The sequence below is a fragment of the Dermacentor albipictus genome, chromosome 1 (genome assembly GCF_038994185.2).
Source record: "Dermacentor albipictus isolate Rhodes 1998 colony chromosome 1, USDA_Dalb.pri_finalv2, whole genome shotgun sequence".
NCBI lineage: Eukaryota > Metazoa > Arthropoda > Arachnida > Ixodida > Ixodidae > Dermacentor > Dermacentor albipictus.
Window position 1 is genome coordinate 354,389,067 of NC_091821.1, and position 13,946 is coordinate 354,403,012.

General features: G+C 44.7%; 1 protein-coding gene across 2 annotated transcripts in view; it reads right to left on the reverse strand.

The window, feature by feature from the left end:
* Schip1 (Schwannomin interacting protein 1) overlaps positions 1 to 13,946 on the reverse strand; it is a 123,266-nt gene that overhangs the window by 80,842 nt on the left and 28,478 nt on the right. The window contains exon 1 of one of the 2 annotated variants that reach the window (XM_065452191.2): positions 10,421 to 10,667. The exons of the other annotated variant lie outside the window; for it this stretch is intronic. The gene's annotated coding sequence lies outside the window, so the exon portion shown is untranslated. Of the gene's footprint in view, positions 1 to 10,420; positions 10,668 to 13,946 lie in introns of those variants that run through there. 2 annotated transcript variants of the gene reach the window in all.

Genomic DNA, 13,946 nt, shown 5'->3' on the forward strand with positions numbered 1-13,946 from the left:
CAAACCAAAGAACACGAATATTGTGCTTGTGATCAACTGGACGAATTCCCAGCTGTAAAAAATAATTACTGTAAACTATAGGATACAGACATCAGCGATGCATAGCGCTGTGCATTATAGCTGCGTAATTATTTCTTTTAGAAAACTTCTTTTTTTTCCCTTTTACAGTCTTTGCTTTCGTGGCCACTTGGGTAATGGTGCAAGTCAACGTTTACAGAAAGTCATTTTGCATATGTAACCCACGTACAGCATCGGCAGCATGGCTAAACAGATGACATACGCTCTATCCAGACCACACAGTGTAGCGTTTGTCATAACGAAAAAAATTACAATTCGGACAGAATAAACTTGCTGAACATGATATGGCCGCAGTGTACTGTGAAAACGTCTGTTCTAACACTACATGTTGTGTACAAGCTGTACAGGCAGATGCCCGCATATAGTCCCTTTCTTACTAAAATGTTATTTTCCGCGGAAAATGAGCTTGACAACAAAATTTTACGATCAAAACCTTGCTTATTGCACTGAGGGCAAATCAAAAGTGTTCCGTGTATACCTGCGCACTTGTACCGAGCCATGAATTAGCGGCATAACTAAAATTTTGTTTCGTTTCGCTAGAAATGCTCAGTGAAGAGACATACTCATACACGTGTGAGAAGTTTGGGCAAATCAAACGCCACATCGCTTTCACCCAAGTACGCAAGCGTCAGCGAAGCGCGTGGAGAGTTGGAGGGAGAGACATAGGGCGCTAGAACATCAAATACGCTAGCACATAGTTGTGCTCGGAAAGCTACAACCAAAACATTCATAGTAATGGCTACAGTGAGAATAATAGAACGACGACGAAGAGCGGGCACCACAAGGGGTTTTTACTGATCCGGCGTGAGCTGTGTTAACACTCGCTTGATACGTGTGATGTAATGTCGTGACAGCTGTTCGTACTTACTTCTGCTTCCATCCATGTATATTAACTGAGCATTTGCACAATAAAAACTTTCGTTGCGAGGCAGCGCTCTGTAGTGCCCGCTCCTGACGTCCTTCTCGCTCCTGCTGCAGCGCTAATGACCTTTGGCATGAAAACGTACCAACAAATCCAACTTCCTATCTTGGTACAGCGAAAACTGAGGCTGTCTAAGAATTAAAAATTGTAACTACGCCGTTGTTCTCTCTGCTTGTCAAGAGCGTATACCCTCCCCCCCCCCCCTTCCCCTGCCTACCCGTATAATTCACAGCTCAAATTTCCCGTGTTCGACCTTCCCCCAGAAAAGCTGTCTATGCTGGCTTCGCCTATCACAGTTTCTCGGTTCTCGTTAGATCCCGCACAATCTTCAAATATCGCTTCTCGCCGTCTCCTCGTTATTCGTGCCGCGTCGAGTTTTGTCAATGTTTGCCCTGCTGCAGGGGGCCCCGGAGGCCAGCGGCCTTGAAAATGAGCGTCTGATCCCCGAATCTTGCACAGGCATCGGAAAACGAGGAGCAATGCGTGAGAAGCGAAAGGACACAAAAGAGAGATAGACGCGACGACCCTGTAGTGCTTGGTGTGCGCCCTAGCTGATAAGATGTTCAGTGGGGAAGGTGGGAAATTGGAGGGTAGGAGGACTTGGGGGGGGGGGGGGCGTAGACGCAGGGGCGCTCCGGGACGCTGTGCGGGCACAAAAATCTGCGGCATTTCGTGCTCCCGCGCCTCTCTCTCGCGTGAGTCACGGCAGTGCCCGCAGCGCCGCTTCAGTGCAGTCATCCCGCTGATCCAGACTGATTGCCCTAGGGAAATATGGCTCGCGGAGGCGGGTGCAAGAAGGGAAGAGGCGAGGGAGATTAACGCGGGAGAGGCCACCACGCAACGCTGCTCGCCAGGCTTCCGTCGGATTTAAATTGGCCTAAAGGCGGCAGTTGGTGGGAGTTGGTGCGAAAATTCGGCGAAACGACTGCGCAAACCGCTCGTGCCGCTTTCGCCATCGGTGACCAAAACTTCGCTGTTTCGCCCGAAGTGTGAAGTAGTGGGAGCGATAGCTCGTGCAGTTGATGATAATCGACTTTGCTGAAGCTTTCGATTCGGTCATTAGTTCTAATTTTCTTGCCAAAGTGAACGCCATATTAAATAAACCCCGCCTTGTTTCTTGGATTACCAGCGTTCTTTCTAACAATTTCTTTTCTTTAATTCTGTTGAGTCATCTCGCGGGAACATTTCTCCCGGTGCCCCGAGGGGACAGTATTAGGTGCTTTACGATTTTCGATGTATATCAATGATCTGCCTCGTAACAGTTCACCTAAAATCCGGCTTTATTTTGATGAATGCGTCCTGATTGCAATCCTTAATTCCATGCATGATCATTATTGTCTTGTTCAATGTGTTGTGTCCTTCTGGATGCGGTGTCAAAAATTGCGACTGAATATTAGTTGCAGTAGGGCAGTCGTAAGATCATTTACTAACAAACGTAACTCCTTGGTTTATTGTTATTATTTTAATGGCGTTAAGCTAAGACGAGTGTTGGAATATAAATATTTAGGTGTTATTTTCAGAGAAAATATTTCTTCGTCTGATTACTTGCAACATGAAAGCCAGAAAGCACTTAAAAAGTTAGCTCCACTTGAATCAGTAGAAAGAAAATCTATTTGTTTCACGTCATAGTGGCGGTCGCAGTTTTTCATCAACACAGGCACTGCAGAGTCTGAAAAACCTCCAATCCCTCTTGTTGCATCACCACATTAAATCTTTAAGTACCATCATTACCTTTTTCTTTGGATTTTGCGGCTGCAATCATATAAACACTTGCTATAGAAAAATCTACTCATAGTACACATACTTTGAACCAAATGCGCTTTTTTGCTCATACTGACACGTTAGAATACAGATTTTTTTTCTACTTACAATAAAACACTGCAACTAATTGTGCGGCACTGTTCCTACCTTGTCATTAGGTATGTTTTTATTCACCGTAGGGGAGTGCTTTTCGAATACGTAATTTGTAGGGTTGTTTGAATTGACATTGAAATTGTACAAATAATAAGTAGCTTTCCCTAAATCGTGACAGCAAACATACAGAAGAATTTTTGATATTGCCCCTGTGGACATCAGCCTAACTTCACTGCAATGCTTCAGCGCAACTGAATGGGCAGCATTATTAATAACGATATTTCGATAGCCTGCCTGACTTTCAATAGTTTTCAATTAGAAATGTACGGAAGAGGCGCGCTTCTAATAACGTGCGTATTTACGATATTTATTCGTAACACTCTTCCTGCTTTATAGTAGTATTTAACTCATGACTAATATTCTGCTATAGCGCAGCAAGGACGTTACTGCTAAGTGCCTTGAATGCGAATGTTCATAAAACTACCTGCCCCCTCAACGTTCCTAACTGAAGGTTGATGAAATTAGGGCGGCCTTCTGAATTATCGCTTTCTTTTAAAAGTGCTGTCATTGAGTTACGCTTGTGCACAGCGATGAAGTTCGACAGATATGCAAAGGGTCCAAATTTTCTGGACACGGTCCTTGGCAGCCTAAGTCGAGGCATGCTTATTTAACAACTGGAAACTATTGGGCATAGATATTTCCTCCTTACATTCGCCTAACAATTGGTTCGTCTGCGTCATAACTTCAGCTTTCTTGCAGCAGAGCCGTTCGGAAGTCTCGACTTGTATCGTCTTTCTTTTTTTTTTGGCATGTGCAAAAGCTGTCATCTATTCATCAAAAGCTGTCATCATATTCGACAACTTCGAATAGTGAGTTCTCGAATTGAATATGAATCGAACAGTGAGGGCTAGTCAATTCGTATTCGAAATTTTGCATATTTTCACACCCCTTGTAATTTGCTTTAGCTATATTTCTTTATTTACTTGTGTTCGCTTGCTTATGCTAACTGTTTCAAGTATTTGCTTGTGTTTGCGTTGTTGTTCGTCAATTTACTTTTGTATGACTTGTTTCCGCTTATGCTATAGCATTTTCATCCAAAGACGTGCCAATTTGATGCTATCAAGAGCTATTTTATCCTTCATTCTTTCTGTTTCTATCATTGTAACGAAACTCGAAAGTGCATTTTATAAACTTCCACAGAAATGGAGTAGGGAGTTGCGGGGAGGGCGCGGAATGTAGGCACTACCGTGCTTTAGATTACTTTCATTCTGCAGGAATTTCTCATCGCGCTCGCAAGCTGCACTTCAAGACCATCAATTATTTAGCTGGACGGGCTCCTACACTTCACGTGTCTTCACAACTACCATCTCGACCGGGCCTTTGTGATGCAAGCAGCCTCCCAGAAAATAACGCTATCTTCTTGCAGCACCTTATATAGTGCCGTCCATGCCTGCGTAAGAAATTGGCCGCACAAGACTTAAGACGCGCCCCACGGCTGCTGTGCTCTCGTCGTAACATAGCCGCAGATATTACGCGCATCATTCTATCGTGTCTATATTTAATTATTCAAGTGTCAAACGCTGCTGCATTAGGGGAAAAGGTGCGCGGCGCCCCATTGAACAGTGTAGAAAGTGTCTTGTTCCTTTTTGGTTCACATATGGAAACGTCATTAGCCTTCTTGGTCAGTGAAAAGGGCCAAAGGACTACGACGGAGCTCATCCAAGGTCAACGCTTGCAGTGCTCCTGCAAGGGCAGCTTGCCGTCTGTGGCAAGTTGTCTTCTCTACCTCTCTGATTTACCTTTGGCTCTATTAAGATGATGAAACTTATAAAAATTTAGGCCCATTTGTAATTATTCCCTACACTAAAAAACAGTTATTCCCCATATGCTTTCCTTAGCTTCATTTTCGTTGCCTTTATTAATTGGCGTCATATCGTTTATGTTATGGTGCGGTCTGGTCTAATTCCATAAAACAAAATACAGTGATGCGGGGGTAAAATGGCAAGACAGCTGATCGTGCCAGCTTGACCAGCCCCAGTAGACGTAAAACCAAAAGAGCAGCAGAGCGGATACACAGTCCCCATAACAGCGTAAAATTCAACCACCGAAACATACAATATACGTTAAATGCGAATAAAAAACAAGGTACACGTAGAATAGAAAGAAAAAAATATGAGCAAGATACAAATATTCAACCGACTGCACAAGCTTAGATAATAACATACAAATCACAGATGAGAGAAAGGAAGCGAGAATATCAGAAGGAGAACTAGACAGGATATCATATTTCATTAACGATAATATCCTTGAATAACCTTCGTTGCCTACTGCGCATCACTTGCCTTCCATAGTTAATGCGTGAAGAATGTGGTATCTGCCGATGTCCCGGGATTTCTGGTATTGTAGGAAACTTCAGGTTGCTCCAAGTGAGCCATATAAAGCTAATGTAGTTAATTCTTCTTTTCTGCTCATTTTTATACGAACTACTAGACCATACTTTATATGTCACGGATTTGCGTGCTTGAGCGTTCGGGACTTTCTCTTCAACTTTTGTTTTTTGTTTTGCGCGTTTCAAGCAGCGTTTCGAGAACATTCGAATTTTATTCATGCCCAATTTCCCTCTGAAAAGTTTATGTAAAAGATGAGGATAGACAGGATGGCTGTCTGTGCCGAATGGGGTTCTGCCGAAGCCCCCATCATCTGCTCACTCTATCCAGCGCCGGCAGGAAAGGAATATTTGTATAATCTCTCTTGGATTTTCTCTGGATTGCAAACGCCCTGTCGACGTTGTACGTATCTTTTCACCAGAGCCAGTCATCTGGCTATCAAGTGAGTGCTCACGGACAACATTACCGCTCGGTCCGAGCGATTCAATGTTAGTTTTGGCGTTCTCGTTCCATTTAATGCCACGCGGTAAACTATTGCATGTAAAGAAATCTCACCATCGTGGTCTTTAGTTCATGTTGCTACAGGGGCGCGGTATTGCGAATGGTGGAACGTTGATAGGTAATGTAGGATTGATATCACATGAACGATAATCGCGATTGTAAGCAGGACACTATTTGAGCGTTGATGTGCACTGTGTGTACGCCGAGAAGCGAATCCCAATTGTCGAACAACACGGCGGCTATGCGAAGACAGTGAGATGTGTGAGGAAATTCAATATCAACATGTGGGAAATCTCGTATTCTGCTTCGATTTGTTAGAAAACACAGCACTGACTACTCAACATCAAGCTCGAGACTTCGGAACCAGGATTTCGGCTCACAAAGTGCATCGTGCGAAAGAACGATTCGTGCAGACGGGTGGCAGCCAATCGGGGCGATCAGCAAGACGATAGCCAAACGCCGGTCATTTTAGGAACAGTTGTTGAGAACGTATATCTGAGAATGAAGTACAGAGCACGTCTCCACAAATTTGTTCGAGCCCTAGAACAGCCCAGAACCAAGGTTTCTGATAGCATATACTGGTTTGCGAAAGGGACTGGCCAGTGATGGATAGTTCTTACGAATAAAAAGCTTGGTATATTTGCCTCGAGTATTTCAGATCTTAGAACGTGACCTGCGCTTGAGCAAAGTATTGCGGCGCAAAAAGAAGAAAAAAAAGAAAGAAAAGTGGTCTAGCTATGCCTTGCCGAAATGACACATTCGCGGAGTGTCAGGAATCAGCTGAAGGGCCCTAGTCTCAGGGCTTCTCCGTGGAATTGCCACCCGCACCCCCAAGCAGCGCAGCATCAGGACGAGACAAATTACTCCCAGCAGCAGCCCCAGCGGGTCGCTGCAATCTCTCCGGAGACTTTCGTCTCCAACGAAGACACATGGATGCACACGTACGCCGCTCGAACGGCCAGCTCTGAGAAGGCTCTCAGTGCCCTAAGAGAGGTCGTTCTAGCAAGAGCCCCTTTTAATTGAACGGCCTCCTGAGATGAGAAGCCCAGAGGAGCAGGCAGACCCCGCCGTAGCCATCGGGGCATGTTTTAATTTCCAGAAGCGCTACTGCGACCTGATTCACCGACTTCACACGAGGGGCTTCTCCTGCTTTAAGCGACGAAGAGGCATCGCAACGCGCTTGGGAATCGGTGTATATACATACGGGCGCCGCAACCCGTCGCCTATCAACCTGGCGCCCTCGGCGGCGTAGTTGCTTCCACGCGGGTCTGCATCAGTCCTGTTTGCGCGCCGCGGTTGCCCCGGTAACGCATGCTCCATCCGGATGGAGGGATTCACTTGCTACTGCCCTCCACCTCCGCTTTCGGCGCCTTTATTCCCGAATCCCTTAGTCGCCTTCCTATCCTTTATGTTTGCTTTATGCTGCTGCTATACATCTCGGGCTACAGCGCTTCGGGGACGAAGCAAATCAAATAGCTCACATAGCCGTATCTGCTTTCTCGCTTCAGTTTTCTTTTCTTTCCTTCCGGCTGGAAGATTCAATTTTGCGCGCAGGTCTTCTTTCGCGCCCTCAGTGCATCGTTCGCGTTGTGTGCGGTTCAACACGGGTCAGAGGTCACGAATGCGCAGGGGAAAATGTGCCGCCCTGGGCCCTTTTCGCAAGCGCTGACTGTACCCGCTTTCTCTTACAGATTAACCAGGCGGAATCTTTAGAGCGGGCTGTAACCTGAGATAGCGCTTATATATGAACGCAAGCAGCGAAATGAGCGCCGGTTTCCCGCTGCGCACCGTTTGATATTTATTGTATTTCATTTTTACTCTTAGCTGTGCATTTTCTTAACTAAGAAGTTTTTTTTTCAGTGTAGCCAGCCGGTACTTACATTGACTGCACCCAGCGGCAAGACTAATCTCCTTGTGTTTCCCTCTCTTTTGCTCCCCCTCCTTGAGTTTTCTTCCAAAATCTTACTATGTTCAAAAGGTGTACTAGCCTCATCGATTGTCGCCCAACATGATGTTTCGGAAATATTCTTCAGTGTTCACTAGACAGTACCCTTGTGTTAGCTACCTCCTCCTTCTTACGCACAAGTTCATAAACTCACATGCACAGTATGGAACACACACAAAGGAAACACGCAAATGTTAGTAAAGCTGATTGCGAGCCTTTTTTGTTTGTTTGTTTGTTTGTTTGTTAATCTGGCAGCATACATTAGCACGCAAACTGCTTCTTACGCTCAGTTTCTGCATTTCTATGCTTACTTATTAGCTTCACTTAGTTTATGCTCAGTACCAAACGCATTTACATGTTACTAAAATAGACGTGCACAAAAAAAATGTAGCAGTATTTTCAAAGTAATATGAAGTGTTGACGAGTAGGCAGCATTAGCTTCTACTTTATTAATTCCATTTCTGTGTTGCGCACTTCTATACGAGGTATTTTAACAATCTGGTTTGCGTATTCTCTCATAATTAAAACTTCTTTCGAATACTGTGGCATATACTATTTTCTGTACCCACTTTTTTTTCTCACTGCGAATGCGCACTAGTAACACTAGGTAGTACTGAGAGAAATTTGAGATCCACTGATCTGTCGAGTCTTAACTCTATCATATTGTAAAAGAGGGTGTTGCCCGAACAACACACGGACAGCAGAAGTAGAGGTGGACAGGTCCTGGTTTATCCACTCCTGCCCACTTCTACTTCTGTCCACTATCCACTTCTTCTTCTGTTGTCCGTGTGTTTTTAGCGCAATACCCCCTTTTTTACAAGATGAACATCGACCAACTTGCCCAAATTGCCGCTGTATTGCAATACGTTAACTCTATCAATGCTTTGAATCCCCGTGTTTTACAACATCACCGTTGCTCACTTTGCTCTTCATGTTTGTGAATTCGGACGGGTAGTCCGCAATTTTTCAGAGCTATGTTTGCTACGCAACAAATTCCACATGGCACAAAAGAAACACAGAAGCTGCATAACGCTACTTTTAATTGCATTAGTGTTTTGCACGCGACAACGCAATGGCTTGCGGACATTTATTTCAGGGTTGCGTCAAGCATCCCTCTGAGTATGGTTACGTAGCGATGGTGACACCTTCCTGAAGAAGCGGCGACGTATTGCCAAAGCACAGTCCGCATCGTCGACGCTCTCACGACAATATTTCATTTTGACTTCGTAAATACAAACAGCAGCTACGCAGCTGCTGGCCAAACCACAGCGTTGTGTGTGCTTGAGAAATGGGATGTTTCGCAACGAACGACGCTGCAGTCCCGAAGGCATCCTGAGACCACGCATATTTCTCCTTGCGCGGAAAGTTGTTTTCATTCGGCGAGCCACATTATGAAAAAACTAAGCACAAAAAAAATGTATTAATTGCTTCCAACTCTGACGGAATTCTCTATGTTTGGGTCAATGTAGAAAAAGCGGGAAATTCAGGAATCTCTGGCCTGTAATTTTACTTCTGTATTCTGAAGTCTCATACCAGGGTGTCAGCACAACATTTCTTCACACGAAAATACCTTTTGTAATGCCAATTGAAAGCGATTCAAATTTTTATTACAAATAGGAGCGTAATAGCAGGGCCACCCTAGTTCAAAGTGAGCAGTACGTTTTTGGTTCAGGTCGACAGAATCGAACGTAACGTCTCTCATTCTAACTAAGTTGCTTTTTCTCATCTTGGTACATAGCAGTTCGCTACATTACTATTACAAATAGAATGTAAATATATTTTATCTCTTCCTACTCCCCGTAGCAATATAGTTGTTGATTTAATTCTAGAAGTTCTTTCGAGGCCCGAATTTGTAAACACTGCATCGTTTGGCAGGGCCCTTCCACACCCTCAAGATGACTCCTTTTTGGCCCACTTAGTATTCACTGAAAGCCGTAGTTGCTGCAAAGTGCACGAACAAGAAAGGAAGGCACGTTTATTAATAGTGCGTCACTGGAGTGCCGTCACTGCGTCTTCCTTTTTGCGCTTGTCCTCTTTGCGGCAAATGTGTCTCTCATACTGTCAACGTACCTACATATACAGTAAATTAATGTTGTAATATGGGGGGACATACCTCTTTTTTCAAATCTATAATGGTCTTTATCATGACACGCATAATATGAAATCCACGGCATCAAATTTAAGGCTCGTTGGCAACACTCCAAAAACAAAAACATGTACGACATGCAAAGAGCATGTGCAGTGAATGACAACACGTGTGATATAAAGATCACTTCCGCTTGCGAACTCTTTTGATCGAGTCATATTGCGTTCACACAAACACGGGGTGGACACCTAGACGCAGCTGCTCCTGATTCATTTGCTTATCTGACTGCCTTCCAAAAATCGCTATGTGCGTACCTTCCCGATGCTACGGCAAATTAAAAAAAAACGTGCCAGCATACAGAAAACTTACCAAGCTCGAATTATTTCTATGCGCACAACTATATCCATAGTTACTGCTTAGCATTGTTCCATTCTGCTTCTCTCCCCGTTCTTTCAGAAGTGAGAGGGACAACTTACGAGTACCTGATACTTAGCTACAACAATAAATTCCAGGGCGATGAACCAGAGGTGAATAGCCCGAAAGGAAAACCAACGAAAGTGATTAACTTTCCGGAGTGGCCATCGTCGTGAAACCCCCTCTCTCCATCCAAGCTTTTTTTTTACGCCCACCTTCACACAGGAGCTCACCTGTCTTGGAGAACGATGATGCGGAGATGCTCGAGAATGGGCGTGTTGCCTCCACCCACGGTCTATTCAAACTGTTCCGTCGTCTACAAGAGATCACCGACAAACAAGGAGTCACTCAAGAACACAAGCGGGCTGCTCTGCCGTGAGTCAGCGCTGTTCGACGGAGAAGCAGAAACGAGGCGTGCGTGGACAGGATGCCGGAGAGCAGCGATGGAGATGGGGATGATGCTGAGCGGCCTGTGGATTCTCAGAAGAGTGGCGGCAGCGAATGGGAAACGGTACTGGCTCAGCCCCGAACATCCCTGTTCGAAGTCCCAAGTAGCTAGGTCCACTTTATGCTAGACGCCAAAAACTGGCACCAAGAGTGGTCGCGCCAGCAGGATTGCACGAATCGAAGCGCCATCGCTAGGTGGAAATAACAACTGTAGCGGGGCTCTCGGAGAGTAAAAGAGCGCGGGTAAGCTTTGGAAACCCACCGAGGGTGTCGACGCGGTCATCTAGCGGCGCACTGTCGTGGTTTTGAAAAAAATACTGGGTTTTGGAGCAGAGCTCCCGAGCCCTGTAGTGTGGCAGGGCTACGCTCTCTCGGCGCGCGTGACGTCACTCGCTCGCGTGGTCACGCGTCACCTTCGCGCATGCGTGGCGGACTCCGCGTTCCTGCGCAAGCGCAAGCGCCGTCCCACTTTAGGGATGACAAGAGGGGGACGCAGTGGGAGAGCGACGGGGCACGGGCGGGAAGGAAAAAAACTGGCGCGGCTACGAAAAACCCGATGGAGCACTGAAACGAAATGCCACGAAACGTTTGCTTAGTAGGTCGACGGAGTTGCTCTTTTTTTTTCTCTCTCTCTCCTTTACTGAGCTTCTCGCGTTCTTTCTTGCTCCGGAAAAATTGTCCTGCATCTTTCTGGAGTTCGCGGTCTTACGGCTAATGAAAAACAAGCTTCAATGCCTGACGTTGCGATAACAAAGTAAAAGTCCAAGAAATGATCTCGACATCATTTACCGGTGAAGTATTGCTTGAAAGTTGAAATTTTGGCAGCGTAGTACCCGCGGAATAGAGGCACATTTATAATGTCAAGTGGAAGCAACTGACAGCAAATTTTCATAGCGAAGTCCATTTCATCGTAGTGGGGAGGCGTGAGTTATTACAAGCCAAGATTGTTGTTTTCCGTACAGTACCCCATCTCGAGCAATTTCCTAGAGCCATTAATTCCACTTAAATTATGCTGGCATGTGCAAGACTGTGTTAAAGGAATTGCCAGAATCTTTCACATTACAACTCCCTTTGCTAGTTAGAAGACAATTGGGACAATTGCGTTAACACATTCATACACACATGCCAGCACACTTTAAGTGGCGTTAAATATTCTAGGAAATTACTCCCGTGTAAATGTTGCAAAAGTATGGTGCATTCTTCCAATTACTCAACAAAAGCAATAATTTAAATACTTCCAGAGAGAAAGATTGTGGGGTCGATATTTCAGAAAGTGTAATATGACTCCTTCGTTCAAAAAATATAATTCACCATCCTTGCAGTTTTCAGATTCATATATATCTCTTTGAAACGCGGTGCAAACATCACTGATAAAAATTTAGGCCTGCAGCATGAATATCTCAGCTACATCATGCCATTTGGTCTTACAATAAAATTAAATGATCACGTGCGTAGACATCCTGTATATGATGCCTTATATCATTAAAACAAACTAAATATTGGTTACAAGTAGATGCGCTGGTTATTATTGAGTTTAGGGTTTCATAATGGGGGTCAAAAAATTAATTCTAATTGAAAGCAGTGATCCAGAACAAAGCACCGAACTTTTCATCAAGACTGGTAGTGCACCTCCTAAAACGCAATACAAATAAAATAGCCAAGACATTATGCCCTGTATAGCGTCACTCACTGTACATCGTGAGGCTAGTACTTGCTTCCAGGCATCAGTTACGAAAGTGCGCCACAAACTACGTTAGTGTTTTGCTTAGTTTTGTCCCGTAGGCTCTCTAGAGTACGGCACTGAGATAGATAACGTAGATATGGTAATTTGCAACCCGGCTATCAGAATTGCTAAGCAAATAACGGAATTTCTTAATCTGCTCCTGAAGGAGTGTTTACACAGGATTAAAGTGTCATACTAAAGCCATACTAAATATAAGGAGTCAAACTCGTTTCTAATGCGCGCGATTATATTTGCGAAACTTACGTAACTGATGCAAAGAAAATCGGATACTGCAACGAATAACAATTAGAATAACGCAGGACATGTTATTTTATCCACATTTTTTTTTTACGATAGGCACCTTGGACATTCTATCAGGCGAAACCAGTACACTACGAACCGTTTATTTATGACGGAGTCACGTTAATTTTTAATTTGGCGTCTACTGGTCTCTTTTCTAATTTTCAATATTAAGATTGAGGAGAGAATATTTTAAGGTAGAAATATCAATAATGCGACGATTATTTTCGACCAATCTGAACAAAGGGAGTAACTTATTAACGTAATTAGTAAACGAATTAGTTTCGCTCTCAACGTGAAGCAGCGACGTGACAGCTGGCGAAATATAATATGCTGTAACATTTAGACTGTTTCGTGCGGTGTTTTTTTGAGTGAACATTCGCGCGTGAGAGTTAGCAATCTCTTGTGAAGCAAAAGATGTGTGAGTCGCGTTCCGTTGTGGAAAATGTAGGCAGTTTGCCTTGACCGAAGAGAGAAGAACCATTTCACTAGCAAAAGCACACGGAACTTATGCATCTAACTTGTTCATGGAAGCGGAACTGGTGGTGGTGGCGGTGGTGATGGTGATGTTGAAGCAGGCGGGGTTAGCCTGGCATACATAGCCGGCAATTGTTCCGCCTGATCCTCCGTCGAGTTGAGATCAGGGGTGTGTCACCAGCTGTCGATGAGCCCCGTGTCTTGCAGGAAGCCTATCAGCAGTCGTTGCGCTCTCTTCCTGAATGCCGCGGGCCCTCCGGGGAAAACAGCGGAACTGGTGTCCTACCCGACGATTCGAAGTTTCATTGACAAGGGGACGTCGCCACGTCACGCGGCTTAATTTTTACTAGCGCAGATCTAGTCTGGCGGTGTCATCTTTATGCAACCTCTGCATTGAGCCGGGATCAACCGATCAATTTTTTTAAAGGCGAAAGCCTTAGATTCGTATGTTTCCAGGTTTCATTGTGAGGTACAGAAGATCGGAGTGCTCGTGCCACTGCTCGTGCATTCGTCGTCATCTTCTTCCACATCTTTGCCACATCGATGCCGCTAGTCATGCAAAAAAAGCGCATTTAACTAATGCAGAGTTAATTAAGGCACTCAAATCCACAACCTTTGGTGAGAGTCAAACCTATGACCTTTGGTATTAATTAGGGCGGAGTTGATTAAGGTACAGTTAATTAGGGTAGCTTTAATTAAGGCCCTCGAACCCACGACCTTTGGTGGGGGAAAACAAGTAAAAAGAAGTAACAACGTATTCGAGTAAGAATGTCAGGTAATTTAATGGATGTCTCTTGAGCACGCAAGCTTTC